Source organism: Nannospalax galili, unplaced genomic scaffold, assembly GCF_000622305.1.
Source record: "Nannospalax galili isolate Female #2095 unplaced genomic scaffold, S.galili_v1.0 scaffold115, whole genome shotgun sequence".
NCBI lineage: Eukaryota > Metazoa > Chordata > Mammalia > Rodentia > Spalacidae > Nannospalax > Nannospalax galili.
Genome location: NW_008340588.1, coordinates 5,468,914 through 5,485,205, shown reverse-complemented (window position 1 = coordinate 5,485,205; position 16,292 = coordinate 5,468,914).

The following is a 16,292-nucleotide window of genomic DNA, read 5'->3' as shown; positions in this document are numbered from 1 at the left end:
TGGCACACGCCTTTAATCCCAGCACCTGGGAGGCAGAGGCAGGTGGATCTCCATGAGTTCAAGGCCAGCCTGGTCTACATAGTGAGTTCCAGGACAGCTGGGGCTACAGGGAGACCCTGTCTCAAAAAGACAAAAAAAAATTAAAAATATAACAATTCTTGAAAGCATAAACATTTGCTCCTTAATAATTCGTAGATGTGAAAAACATTACCATTGAAATCTACCTGATGACTTTATATCCATGCTCAGATGCCAAGGAGCTCAGAAAGTAACTGACTGTGACTAGTAATAATCAGATATATAGAGATTAGAAGAAATTCATGTCCATCTTAGTGTCAATTGTATTGAAAATGAATTTTTCTTTATGAAATTTTGTATTTTAATAGTGAAATGGAGATCTTTTTTAAAGTTTAAAATCTCTTAATTTTATGTCTTATAGGGTTTATACTGAGTACAATGTTGTAAAACTGTATTAATTGAACTGTAAACTTAAAAATTTACAGCCAATTTTGAAGGAGATGCATCTTAGCTCTGGAAATTGTTATTGAATATGTCAATGCTGTTGTAATGAAATGCTTCTTATTGTGTGGTTATTAAGTAAATAATTTAAAAAATGTAAAAAAAGCCAATGCATCTGATTAGAGTGAATGTTTATTCTTTCGCCTCCTTATTTTATAGCAATTTGTTTGTGTGTATGGTGATGAGAATTTAATTCAGGGTCTCATGAATATGAGGCACGTGCTCTACCACAGAGCTACAAGCATAGCCCTTACTTTTGTTCGTTTGTTATGAGACTGAGTGTCATTAAGTTGTTCAGGCTGAGTTTGAATTGCTGTGGGGTTGGACAGGCCTTCTACTCATGATTCTCCTCTTCATGAGTAGCTGGGCTTACAGGCCTGTATCATTAGGCCTTACTAAAATTTAAAATTAAAGCACTTCTCAGAAAGGGTGCTGTGAATATTTCCATAATTACATAGAATAAACTGAATTTTAATAGACTTTAATTTGAAAAGTAACAATGTATGTGCCACATCACATTTAGGGGGACAAAGCTGAAGTCATATAATCAAACAATGACAGTTTCCAAAATAGCTTTAAAAGTAGAAATTCACTAAAGACAAGAAAAATACTCCAGAGAACCAGATCAGAATTTAAAGGAATATTCAATGACTGAGTTAAACCACTGCATTTTATATCTCCTTAACTTTTATGACCCACTTACAGAAGCCAATCTTGAAAAATCAGGGCTTTTGGAGTATATGGCTGAGGGTGCATCTTTTACAACTCGTTTCTTGGGCATTTTAGCTGTGACTATGTGCAGACCTGTGGCTATCATCCCACTGAAAATTGTACTGTGTGAATCCTGGGGGAGTTCTGTATACTGCCTGCTTCAGCCTGATTGCACTGTGTCTTCTCCCATTTCATAGCAAACTCACTGCCCTAGTTTCAGGCGTTCCATCCACAAGTGAGCATTATGTTTTTGAAATGATAATTTCTGCTGTCCTGATTTTTCCCAAGACTTTAATCTCAACAATTAGAATTGAGATTGAGATTGGAGCAATCAGAAGTCTACTCTCAAGAAAGATCCTCTCCTGAATGGGATTCAGCTAATGAAATTTTTTTTTTTTTTTTTTCCTGTTGGTTTCAATTTTCTTACAAGGAGAGAGGTTTTCCTACAATTCTGCTGATTAGGGTAGATTCTGCCTTTCAAATGTTACTGGGTGTAGCTTTTAGTACATGAGCAGTCTTCTTCATTGGGGGTTTGATTTATTGATGAAGTTTTCCTGACAGAACAGGGGAAAATGGCACACATTGGGTCTGTTTGAGCAGGATAGCCAGTTAGCTGGGTGAGTGAGGCACTGACATTTTGGATAGTGATGATGCTGGCTTGCTGATGTGCGTGCTCATTTAGACTGTCTTCTGGGCTAGAGAGGGTCAAGCATGGTTTGATTAAACTTATAGTCTGTTTCATATAAGAGAGCAAGAAGGAAGTGGAGAAAGAGGTGTTTTACCCTTAAAACACTTATTTACATGCATTTCTAATGGTTCAGTTTCTAAAGCTGGGCTAAGACTAATATGAAAATCAAAGTCAGAAATCGCTGCTTGGCTTCAGGATGTACACATTGCCACTGACTGATGTGGCAAGAAAGCTGTGTTCTGGTGGCCTCCTCACAACCAGGCTCTCTCCCTTTGTTTAGCATACTATTGTTTATTGCATCTAGGGACAGTGGGAAGCCCCTCGGGACTCAGGAACCACACCATTGGTGGCTGTGATGATGAATCTGGATTGTCAACTTCATTGGAATGAGAAATGCCTTGGGGGAATAGGAAAGCATCTGCCTGGGTAGATCTGTGAATACATTTCTAGATAGGATTAAGCTTCATTAAGGAGGAAGTCCAACCACAGGGTCGCACCATCCTGTCTGTGGAATAAAAGGGGAAGAGGGAGAAACCTGTCTGGTGGGTCCACTGTGTCTCTGCTTGCTGGCTGCCATGGCATGAGCTCCTCTGCTCTTTGGGATCCTTCCTGCTATGATGGACAGAAAGCTCTGAAACCATGAACTAAGTAAACAGTTTCTTCTTTTAAGATGTTTAATCAGGTGTTTTTCCCATAGCAATGAAAAACTGGCTGAGAGGGACTGCCTCCAGGGACAGTATGATGTCAATTTCAATGACCTACATTGAAGATTGACACTTAGGACATAGTCAGTTGTTTTCATTTTATTTGGGAAATAATGCAAAATATTATAAAGATCACAATAGAATATATGTCTCCACAAATATAGCTTTCCAAAACCCTGAGCTGAGTGAGTGACTTGAGTTGTAGGGCACATCAGGACAGAGTCAGTATCTGGTGTCTTGAGACTTCCTAGGCAGACATTTCTCTTAGAAAGTGACAAGCTGTCACTAGAAAGTGAACTATTCTTCCTTATTGGTTTCTAAGAGTTTGGCCTTTTAGAGAGTTTCTCTATCAAACTGAGTTTGGGTGACATATTTTATTCTCTCAACAACTTACACAGGATGAAATGTTATCTTAACTAGGTCAGCTGGACCTTCCATGAACCAGCTCTTACTTGACAGATGCTTTTGTCTTAGGGAATCACTGGAACTTTGGAACTGGATTCTGCCTTTTATGGAGTGAGGGACCACCCTCATGGGTACCATAGTCACATCCTGGGACAGGGCTGCTGGAAATCATGTTTGAGTGACATGTAAAAGCTTGAGGCATTGTAAAGTAGAACAGCATTTTTAGAATATTTCAAGAAAAATCATTTTACTTCATTTTTCTACCAATATTTCTCACTTTCTGTAACCATAGAAACTACATCTTTACTGATCTGAAAGATCCTTAGATCAGCCTATCTGATAAAGACTCACTACCTACTAGCAATTCTCTTCCTTCTTGCCTATTGATTCAGTCAAGGGTGTAAAGGGGTCCTCTATTCTCGTTGACTAATCCTCTTTGATTAATTCCTTTCCTTTGCAAGTTGTCTAAAATTCTTTTTAGAATTCAACTTCTTTAAATAATTAGAATTCTTTTTAGATTATGACAATGGGAGTAAAAGCAGTTTTTGTGAGTAGACTGTTATCATGAGGGATTGAGAAGAGTTCATTCAGACTGGGAGAAGGGAGGACATGGAATAATTACAATTATTTTGGCTTAATCTAGAAGAAATGCAGGGTAGCCAACTACGTAAGGTAGTTTGAGGCACAAGTGTGTGTTAGTCTCTGTGACCAAATATCTGAGAACGTCAATTCAAGGGAAGGTTTCAGTGTGTCACGGCAGGGAGGGTATTGGCGGTACAGAGTGCTACAGCACCATGGCCTGGAAGCAGAGAGAGAATGTCATTATTCTTTAGATTACTTTTTTCCCTCGTTTATCCCATGGGTCTCTGGCCTATGGGGTGCTGGTGCCTATACCTTTCCCCTTAGTCTTCTCTAGAGACATCCTCCCCCGTACACCCAGAAGTTTGCTTTACTCTCTATTCCAATCTAATCAAATTGGTAGTCAGTATTGACCACCATAGAGGCATGTGTGGGAGATGATGATGATGGATTTAGTTCAGCACCTGTTTGACTGGGTCAAGGGAAATCTGAAATGGATCTGAAAATAGCCTGAAGTTAGGGACTCAATTTTCCCAAACCAATATGGAAAATGTAGTAGCTTCCTATGGCTTCTGTAAAAAAATGATCACAATCCTAATGGCTTCAAATAAGATCAGTCTCTTCCCCTACAGCCCTAGAGTTCATAAATCTGAAATGGGTTTCACTGGGCTAGAATGAAGTTGTCAGCCGGGCTGTGTGCCTTTTGGAATTCGGAACTAATCTTGCCCTTTCCACCTCCAGGTGCCACCTGCATTTTTTGGCTTCTGGCTTCTTCTGTCTTCAGAGTAAGTACTGGAACTTCTTCTAATGGTTCCTGTTGCTCTTCTGCCTCCTTTCATTATAAGGATTCCTGTGATTTTATTGGTCCCATCTAGAAAATTCACATGTGCAAAATCCATTTTACCATTTAAGAAAACCTATTCTGAAGCTCATGCAACACGGATGTATTTGGGGTGACATTAGTTTGCCTACTTTGAAAGGTATTTGCATAGAGGAACTAATTGGATGAATTATTTTGTATTCCCGAGGGAGCATGGGTAACGCGAGCAGAGCAGAGGGCCAAAGAACAAGGCTTTTCTCAACTTTATTTTCTGGGATCTCCTTTTCCTAGATCCTTGTCTTCTATCTCTTATCAGCATCAGTGTTCTTTCTCTTACCCTGTTTTCTTTCCTACTTTTCCCCAGCGTTCTCAGGTGCCTTATTAACCAAAGCTTCAAATGTGGTAGCATTTCTCGGCATAAAAAAGACTTTTACTTCCTATGCTTTTCTTACCTGCAGCCTTGCGCATACATTTCATTTTCTTAAGTTTTAGTCAATTTATTTTTATGTATATGAGTGTTTGCATGTGAAGCGTATCATGTATGTGCAATGCCCACGAAGGCCAGAGGGTGCAGATACTCTGGAACTGGAGTTACAGGGTTGTTGACCACCATGTGGGTGCTGGGAACAGGGTCCTCTGCAAAAACTGTCAGTGCCTTTAACCACTGAACCATCTCTCCAGCCTAAGAATTTCTTTAAAAGAGAAAAGGAGACCTTAAAATTCTTTTGTTTAGTTTAGGATAGTCATTAATGATGCCTCTTTCAGTGGAATATTATTTAAAAAAAAAAAGAATTTTAGTCGTGCTCCTGATAAGAAGCATACAGTTCAACCTTTTCCTTTATTTAAATAATGAAGAAATAATTATGTTTTCGATACCACAACCAAACTGCTGTGCTATTGACAAAGTCTTAATTGATTTGAAATATGAGAAAGCTCATGCCCTGCTCTGAAATAATTACCTTAGACCCTTGAGAACTCTACCTGGCTTGAACTATTGAAGATGCTTACTGCATGCTAAATTCCTGTTGTGTCTCTGCTCAGTGCTTGATCTGAGAGGTGATTTGCTGCAGGCTGAGATACCACTTAATCCATGACAGCAGGGCTTGTGGGATTTGGAGTCTACATGCCTTCATTTACTCATTGATTTTATTGTTCAGGAAACACTAGAGTGCCTCTGGCATGCTGGGTACTGTGTTAGACCATAGGGATAGAATATTGAATAGATTCAAGTCCTTATTAATTGAGACACTTATAGTCAGTGGTTACAGGTAAATGGGAGGATCTTCAGAAGAAGGATATTGTAATTTGAGTGTGAAATGTCTTCCATAGGCTCATGTGTTTTGACACTTGGTCTCTAGCTAGTAGTGCTGTTTGGGAAGCTCTTTAGGGGGTGGAAACTTGCTGGAGGAAGTGAGTCACTGGGAGCAGGCCTTGAGGTTATGTAGCCTGGCCCCACTTCTATTCATTCTCTCCTTCCTGACTGCTGATACAATGGGACCAGCTGGCCTCCTGCTCCAGCTGCTGGGCCTTCCCCATCATGATGGATCCTCATCATGATCTCCTTGAACTGTAAACAAAGTAGGCCCTTCCTTCTTTAAAGTGCTTCTTTTTTGTTTTGTTGTTGTTTTGTTTTGTTGAGACAGGGTCTCCCTGTAGCCCCAGCTGGCCTGGAACTCACTATGTAGACCAGGCTGGCCTTGCTCTTATATAAATCCACCTGCCTCTGCCTCTGAGTGCTGAGATCAAAGGTATGTACCACCACACCTGGATTTTAAATTGCTTCCTGTTAGGTATTTTATCACAGGAACAGGAAAAGTACTAATACAATAGGTAATTGTATTATACCATGTAACTTGTGATGGGATGGTAGGCCTAGAATGTTATAGGGAGAAATATAAAAGTTCTCAATCTAGGCAGAGGGATCCAGCAAAGGCTTGCTCATAAAAGTAATATCTAATTTGAGTCCTGAAAGACCTTCAAGAATTATCTAGGTAAACAGAGAGTCCCCTGATTTATGATGGGTTGAATTAGGATTTTTGGTTTTACACAGATGAAAAAAAAAAGATACACTTTTAGTAGAAATCATACTTTGAAAGTTGGGATATGACTCAGTAGTAGAGTACTTGCCTACATGTATGAAGCCCTGTGTTTGAGCTCATACCTTCAAGTTTGAATTTTGATCTCTCTCAGGGCTAGTGATATTGATGGCACCAATGTGGTGCACTGATCTAGAACTCCTCTCCAAGCTGGCCAGGTGAGCAAGAAGAAAGCAACCAACAGAATGCCAAGTTGCTAAGCTGTGGTACCCGCAGTTAAGAGTGTTAAGCTTGTTCATGCTCATGATATTGTCAATTTTGGATGTGACCTCATGGTAAGTCAAGAAGCAGAGATCAGGGAGAGGACACTGATCTCTTTGGAAGAAGTGCTGTCAGTGTCAAGAGGTGACCTAACAGAGAGCAGAGTGGAAATCCTTGTTTAGCTCTCTCTGAGTACCCTTCAGAATTAAACCACGGGTGTCTGAATTCCTTCATCTATAAAGCAATCTAACAAGTATCTCGAGAAATTATCAAGGAATCAAGTTGGGGTTTATAATATTATCTAGGAATAGTAGGGGAAAAGTCTTTTTTTCCCATTAGTTATGTAGAAATTAATCAGTAATCCTCCCAACTCCATGAAAACACTAAGATGCAAAATAACAAAAATTAAGTCTCTGTCTGATTATGCTCTAGATTTCTTAGCCTGAATCAAGGTGAACAGATAGATGGGCAGCAGCAAAGTAATTTAAATGACCAGTGGCTAACAATGATTTTAACTTATCAATCACAATTCACGTAGTCCGCTTATTGCTCCACTTTACACTATTTTTAACCCCTCTTATATTTTTCTTTTGCCTTGGTTTTTTTAAGACACATTGACAGATCACATGAACAGATACCCACCTGACTTAAAATAGACTTTGTCCTGAGCCTAAAAACACTGCATGTCTTTTCTTTGATTACTGTGTTTTCATAGGGAGCTTTCTTCTACAGAAAGTGAGTATATTAACTGGAGTTTCTCTTTCTGATGCTTGTAGCAGTTGGGGATGGTGGGCATGATGAAGAGGTGGTACGAAGCATTATTTAAAGCCAGGACAGTTTAATCACACTGACTGATGAACGCATCCCGCAACTGAAAACAATTTGTTCTTTTTGGGCATTCTCATATTGGTCATTCCTCACGTTAAATACATTAAGGACACTTTTGTATTTGCAGGGTACTATGTATTAGGGGGGGTTCATAGTTTATTAAAATCATTTACTGTTTATTAGTTATGCAAGCATCCCAAATGTATAGAAAACTGGGAGAAAGACAGGCATAGCTTTGGAGTCTCAACCAGGGAGTTAAGAACAGTGTTTTATGTCAGCGAGACATTGCTTTAACTTCAGGCCCAACTAGATTGCCACAGAAAGTCATCACTAACTCTGTACCTCAGTGTATTCATCTGTAAACTGGGGATACAGGCAGTACTTTCCTCAAGAAGCTTTTAAAAGAAATAAATGAAATAATCCATTTGAGGTAATTCTATCTAGTGTAATGTTCCCTGGGAGATATGCATTTTTAGGTATCATTACCAATGTGTTTTTCTTTTCAAAGTTAGTTCATGTTTCACGATTGAAAGGCCCTTTGACAGATAAAGAGAACAAGGAAACAAATCATTCTTTAGTTATATGGGGGTCATCTCCAAACTGAATGTGCAGTAGGAGACAGGAGGGAGCACATAACCCCAAGAAATCTTTCCCAGTGTGAGTATGAGAGAAGCAGCTGTTGTTGAGCCTAACTGGGAGGATGAGAAGCCAGGGAGAGCAGGTGTCAATGCCTGCAGGCTGGCTCGGGGTCAGGCATAAGCTGTTTACATAATTATAAGGCAACAGCATGTCAGTCCATTGAGTCAAGAAAGGTCCATGTTACAGGGAGACCATTATGAATGCCAGACCCTAAAGATTTTTCTAAGCTGTTGCCTTTTGAATATGATTGTATCTTAATAAGTTAATTAAGTCTAAAAGTGTGAAAGGGAGTCTGAACATGCACTTATCTTTGACTCTTCTTTTCTCATAGAAGCACCGTGTCTTCCATTTCTCTCTCTGGAGATGTATTTCCCAGCTGGAACACTTCAGAATAGATTGCTCCAGCTACCTCCATTAACACGGCCATTCCTCCCTTTGCAGGTGCAGCCTGATCTATACACCTCTGAATTAATGGAGACTCTCTCCCAGTCACACAGGCAACTTGCTAAGTGGTCCCCACCCCCAGCTCTGCTCTGCAGACAGCACTGCTCAATGCCCGTGAGTGGGCAAACTTAATTAAACAGAGGTCCTTACTTTTAATAACATTCTATTTTTAATTCTGAGATTTTTAAATTCTGAGATGTTCTTAATTTTGAGACAAATTCACTCTTAAAAGGTCTTAGATAGGAGGCTGGAAATGATTTGGGGGAATTTATTAGGCACTATTTAGGCTGATAATAATCTGTTTTTACAAATCAAAAGAAATTGAACAATTACCCAGAGGTACCCTGAGCTATCACATTAGGTCTAAACAGATTGCTGTTTTGTTCTGTTTGCTTTTTTCAGTGCCCCACATTACCTTTCCGCCCTTAAGAGTGTGCTTGACTGTAAGAGAGCGAAGATGAACACGAATCAATGCAGCAATATGCTACATGACCCAGTTCTAAGGCACTCTAGCCTTCCCTGAATAGAGGCTTCATGACATGCCATTGCGGGAAATACTTCAGGGCTTTATAAGCTTAATTAGAATTTCATTAACTTAATCATAAATTACCCCTGGCTCAGGTCAGCTTGTTACCTTTTCCCTCTCAGCTCAGATTTTGACCCATGGGTTTCCTGTTTAATGTGGCAGCTGCTTAGATCCTCCATGAAGGATAGGCTGGAGATGTTGGCAGTCAAGGGACTCTTCCTCAGTCTGTTTGAAGTGCACCTGGAAATGTAGGGTTTGCAGGAACAGAGAAAGCTCAAATGCCACACACACACTGCAGTCTGAAGTGTTGAACAGGCAGCACTCTATGGGAACAAGGAGACGCTGCCTCTGCCCCAAGGGTGCTTTGGTCCCCCAAAGTCAGATCATTTAAAAACTGCTTGCAGTCTCTTTTGCCCAATCTAAGTGTTAAGATTAACCTAGAATTTAAAGTCAGGCAACAAAAGAAAATCAAAAGTTTATAATGTCCTATGTGTACTTACCAGTTTATGGAAATGGAAAAATACTGAGGATGTATTTAGAAGGCTGTTCAGGAACTGAGAGCCACATGATGCTCAAAAGCTTGAGCCCTATAACTGAAGTGTTATGCGTGTCAGACTTGAAAGAGAACGGGGATGTAGGATTCTGTCCCTGTGACTTTAATACTTATTAGTCCTAATAAGCAACAAGAATAAAGTTTATCTCGATTTAAAAAAAAAGCTTGGGTCCTATGCCCCTGAAGAGAATCTATAGGATGTTCTAAGTTTGACAGTTCAAGGCACATTGTCAATACACCTGATCTACCTAGCATGCATGGGAATGCCCCAAAGAGCAGAATTGCCACAACTGTGAGTGGTGGATGCCGCCTAATGAGTGCCAAGATACTGACTGACTGGTTGATGCAATCAATGCTAAGCTGTTTTTCAATGAAAATGTTCTTTCCAATCACAAAATTGTTTTGGTTGAGGAGGCAGTTATAAATGGTGGTGGAGTCCCTTTCAGTGTGGCTAGATCACCCCACACTTCGAATTGTCCAGCTTTTAATTGCTAAGATGGATGGCATCTTGTCTTCTTTCATTTGATCTGGCTTTCTTTACTGCTGAGGAACTGCAATTGACTATCTCTTCTAGCAGATAAAAAATTGCCTGTTTCTCCATACGTAGTTTTCTTGGAAAACAAAATATTTCTTAAAAGGTTGTTGAGTAACTGATATCCTTTAATGCTTTTAAAATTTCCTTTTAGTGTTCGTACTTAATGACCTCTGCTACAGTTCTGATTGTGCTTAATTTCTGTCACTTAACCTATTTGGAAAATATCAGGACCTGAGACCAAGAGTTCTTTAAGAATATTTTAAAATTTCATTTTATTCACATGTATATGTGTGGGTATGCCATGGTGCCTGTATGGAGATCAGAGGACAATTTTGGGGAGTCACTTTTTTCCTTGTACCATGAGGGGCCCAGGGATCAAACTCAGGCTTAGACGTAAGGCCTTACTCTCTGAGCCTCTTGCTGGTCTGCCAAAAGTTCTCAGGCTATTTAATTCTTCCACTTCTTCAAGGAAAAGTCCAAATTCTTTTACCATTTTCTTACAAGATTATGGGAATTTATTTTTATTTTCCATGTTGGGGATTAAACATAGGTCCTCATGTGCGCTAGGCAAACACTCTACCACTGAGCTCTATCATTAGCTTTCTTTCTTTAGGGTTTCTTTAAGTTGCCCAAGTAGACATAATTTACTTAGTGGTCTAGGTCCTTGACATTGTATTCCTTCTGTGTCTGCCCCCTGAATACTTGGGATTATAAGCCTGCATCTGCACATTTATAATAGATTCCTTAAAAAGTAAAGAATTGTCAAGAAAAAAATTGAAATTTCTGAAAAATAATATAGTTTATTTCAACTTTGGAAGATGCATAACCTGAGTCAGGCTGTTGATAGCTTCACGGTCACCTCCAGCACATTCTCTTTTAGAGCTATATAGGTCCTTGAACAAATGGAGGGGAGTACACCATTCCGTCTCATGAATCTGAGATCACTTCTTGTAATCACATCAAGCTAGCTAGTATTGTAGTTCAAAATCAGGCCCTTGCTCTCTCTCCTTTCTTGCTATAACCCTGCAAGTCCAGCTAAACCCAGAGGCCAGATGCCCCTCTAAGTATAGCTAGGGAAGACATCAAAGGACTAGGAGCCCAGACAAAATAAGGGACTTGGTCGTTCCTCCAAATACAATTTGTGTGCTCAAGCTGGAGTCCTTCTTTTTTTCCTGCTCTGAAAATATCTATTTAGGAGGCTGGAGTGATGACTCAGCAATTAAGAGCACTGGCTGCTCTTATAGAGGACCCAGGTTTGGTTCCCAGAATCCACATAGTGGCTAACAACCATTTGTAACTCCAGTTCCAGGGGATCTGACACCCTCTTCTGACCTCTGTAGGCATTGCATGCCATGGGTGTGCTTACATACATGCAGGCAAAACACTCAAACACATAAAATTAAAAATAAAAAAATTAAAAAAATTTTTTTGGTTTGCTTTTATGTGTATGAATATTTTGATTGCATGCGTGTAAGTGCGCTTGTGTGTGCAATGCTCAGAGGCCAGAAGAAGGTGTCAGAATCCCTGGAACTGGAGTTATGGATGACTGTTAGCTACCATGTGGGTGTTGGGAACTGACTATGGTCCTCTGTAAGAGCAGCCAGTGCTCCTAACTGTGGAGCCATCTCTCCAGGCCCTAAAAATTGTTTTTAACTTTACATTGGAAGTAATTTCATACTTACATAAAGCTGCAAATATGGTACAACAAATTCCCATGTGTCCTTTACCCACCTTCCAAAATATCAACAGTCTATAATGCAAAATAATGGTGAAATCAGGAAATCGACACTGGTAGTAGGGCATCACCTAATTCTGGGACCTTTTCAGATGTAATGACGATCCCACTGTTAGCTTTTGGGGAAGATCTTGCTTTTCACAATCATCTTCCCAGTGTCCTTTTGCTCTGGACAGTTCCTCAGTTCCGCCTCCATGGTCAAGGTGTCTTTGAAGCAGACGGGCCATTTCAGTAGTATGGTCCCCATTTGGTGTTTCTCATGTTTGCTCAGATACAAATTTAGGTTGTGTATTTTTGGCAAGAATTATCGAGAAATGAGCCCCTTCCTGTCCTCTTAAGAGACACACAAACACCATGATTTATCCCATTATTGGCAATTGTAATCTGATCACTGCTGGGCTCTCTGTGAAATCACTCTTCATCCTTTTTAATAAGTGTTTGTCAGGAAAGAAAGTACTTTGATATGATATCAATATTCTCTTTCTAATCACTCTTTTTAATGTTAACATCCACTGGGAATTCTTACCTGTGGTATCAGTAGTGTGGCATTTGCTACACGGTGATTTGCTATTTCTAGTACAGAACTGATTTTTCAATCATTTAAATTCCAAGTGTACCTCGAGTGCCAACTACATACAAGGTACTTTATGAAGTACTATATTGTCAGGAAAATTGTGCAAGATTGTAATGTAATGGAGCGTGTATCTCGAGTGAGAGCTACATATAAAGTATTTTATGAAGTATTATATTGTGAGGAAAATTGTGTGAGAGTGTAATGTAATGGAGCAGTGGAAGACAGAGAGAGAGAGAGAGAGAGAGAGAGAGAGAGAGAGAGAGAGAGAGAGAAAGAATCTTCAGACATCTGACTTTTATTATTCCTTAGCTTTAAGTTGTATAAAACTGATAATAGGGCTGGAGAGATGGCTCAGCGGTTAAGAACACTTGTTCTTATAGAAGACCTGGATTAGAATCCCAGCACCCACATGGCAGCTAACAACTGTCCATAACTCCAGTTCAGGGGATCTGACAGCCTCTTCTGTCCTCCACAGGCATTGCACGACACGGATGCACTTACCTACATGCAGGCAATGCCATGCATACACATAAAATTTAAAAAAACTGATAATAATGCAAATAATCTTTGTTCATATAAATGTAAATTAATAGTCTTTGGTGACACGAAATTGATTATATCCATGTGTGAATAAACCTATTAGGAGTCTAGTTAGACATTTATCTTAGAATTCCTTATCTGATTACATATCTGTGGTACATAAAGTTCCTTTTGAAAGGTTGGCAAAATCTTTCTGGTCCTTTCTTTAATGATTGAACTAAGCAAAATTTTGACATGTGCTCATTTATATTTGTATAAAAGTTATATTTGCTCTCTTTTAAACATTCTCTTCAACAACTTGGTAATTTTAAACATGACTTATTCTTGTTTAAATTGTTTGCTTCTTAGTTGGGGAGATAAGACATGACTGCAAGTCCACAAGCTATTCTGGGCTTTCAGTCAATGATGGTGACATTATAATATATTTTCACATACAGTTGTGTCAGTTAATAACTAGTCACTTATTAGAGCAGTCACCCACTAAAGAAAGAAGCTTCTCTGGGTAAGGCTGCCAGCAGCTCTAGTCTGTGGGTATAAACATAAACATTTAGAAGGCAGTTTGACTACATGTACATTGAGCAATACAGCAGTAGTAGATTCTTCCTGAGGGCCAGTGTGTGACTTTCCTAGCCATTGGTTTTTCACTAACTCAAGCAGCAGTTTCTAAAATCAAACATTCTAACTCAATAGACTCTAAGGTGTTTGGATTTAATACTTCTTGCATGTTGAAGAATGACAGGAGCAAAATATTAAAAGTCTTTGTTTTCTGTAATTATGACATCATGTTTCTATAAGAACAGGAAACTTTGAATGTTCAAAAACTCTTCAATTTTTAACACATACTTGTCTCCAATATGAGCTGAGATAGTTTAGGCATTGGCTGGTGAGACGCCATGCACAGTTCACAGTTCAGAAGGCTGCAGTGAAGTCACATGACATAACACAGGGGAGTGCCGCCAGAAACAGCTTCGATTCATTCTGCATTTAGCTTTCTTTGTTTTTGAGACAGGGAATCATGTAGCCCGGGCTGATCTTGAGTTAGCTATGTAGCTGAGGATGACTTTGAACTACCGTTTTCATATTCCAAGTGCCGGGGTTAACGGCATGCACCACCATGCCCAGTTTATACAGTTTCGAAGATTGAGCCCAAAGCTTCATCATACTAGGTGAGCACTCTACAAACTGAGCTATACCCCCAGTCCTTACGGCTTATATTTTGAGCTAATTTGGGTTATTGCATGCTCAGAAATCTTATACCATTGCCAAATTTTTCACAACTCCCACATTCAGTTATGTGCAGGTGGGGTTGTAACCCATAGTTTAAGAAGTTAGGCCCTAGAGCATCCAGCAGAATGGAGTTCTGTTAGCTGTCACCTGATTTCAGTTCAGAGAGATGCATTTCATTCTTACCTCCAGTGGTATGAAACATTAAACATAAATGTTTCATAAAATTTGAAACATTTGATGCTCAAGCCATTAAATTTATGGTAACAATTTTATATCAGTAATAAAAAAACTAGAGAGTACCTGCACAGATAGTTTTAAAAAGATTTATTTTTTATGTGGATTTATGTGTGTTTGCATGTGTATATTTACATATTCATGCCAGTGTCCATGGAGGCCAGAAGATGGTGTCAGATTCCCTGGAGCTAGAGTTACAGGTTATGAACAGCCCTATGTGGGTGCTTGGAAATGAAATTGGTTCCTCTGCAAGAGCAGCAGACACTCTTAACTGCTGAACCATCTCTTAAGCACTCAGATTTTTTAAATCTATAAAATTGCATCATATTTAGTCACATGCAAAACCCTTTGTGGATATAACTTGTAAAGGATACCTAATTATTTGCCTAACCATTCTTTCATTATTGGCTTTTTATAATGCTTCTTTATTCTATTCTTCTTTATTCTAACAATAACCATTACTATTTGGGAGACATAAACCTGTTTATATGCTTTATATTATTCCCTTGGGATACAGTCTCAAAGAGAATTACTGTGTGAAAAGGCAGAAGTGTTTTTAGAGTAGAAAGATTTGATGGAGGGCAGAAGAAAGATTATAGATTCATTTTTCTGATCCATGGGGGAATCTGTTTTCAGTTTTTACCAAACCCATTCAGAAGAATTGAGTAAGAAATTCTTCTTACCTCTCTTCTACCTCCTTTGGTTGCTTAGTGTGATGCTATACAAAAAGAAGAATGAGATAAATTCCAAAGATGCAGGGGAGACTGTAGACTCAGGTAGAGAAAGCTGCAGTGTGATCTCATTAACCTCAAGAATAAGTTACCTGGCCAAGTTCCAGAATTTAGTAGAGCTTGTTAAAGAAAAACAATTTCTTTCAAATGCACTTAAAGTATACTCTGAGGCAGTTAGGACTCATCTATGACTCTGGCCACCTTGGGATGGGGCCTCAAAGCAATCTTCACAATATGAGAAGATACTCTGAACATGGGTGGCAAGGCTTCATTTACTGTCAAGGGGGCAAGATTTGTTAATTCCATGAAAGGGAGAATTCAAAATAAATGTTGTAGCCAAATATATCATTTTAAAAACACATTACTTACGATGAGCTGCATTACAGCCCACTTATAAATCTTACTCCACAGAACAGATTCAGTGGTTCCCAATAAATCTTTTTGCTGTTTTCCTAAAGGGTTATAGCAATGAGCTGAGCCTCTCCAGATAATTTTATAGAAATATATGTGACAAAGTAGCCACACTTGACAATTGCATCAGAATTCTTATGCTCAGAGTGTGCCTCTAGCCTCTCTCTCTCCCCCTAGACCCATATTGACCATGCCTTTGTCTGGGTTCCATACAATACATGACTTCCTGAATTTTTTTTTTTTTTTTTCTTTTTGAGACAGGGTCTCCCTGTAGCCCCAGCTGTCTTGGAACTCACTATGTAGACCAGGCTGGCCTCAAACTCACAAAGATCCACCTGCCTCCCAAGTGCTGGGATTAAAGGCATGCGCCACCACACAAGGCTGACTTCTTGAATTTTTTTATGTTGAAAAACTAGACCTTGAGCCAAGATAAAATAATGCAACTAGTTGAGAGGAAACAGAGAATGTGAAGTATTTCAATGTGTTATTTCTAGGGTTCCTAGACAAAACTAGGGAAGGCGCTGGACAGTTTCAGTTGTCAACTTGACACACCTGGGAAGATGGAACCTCAACTGGGGACTTGCTTCCATTG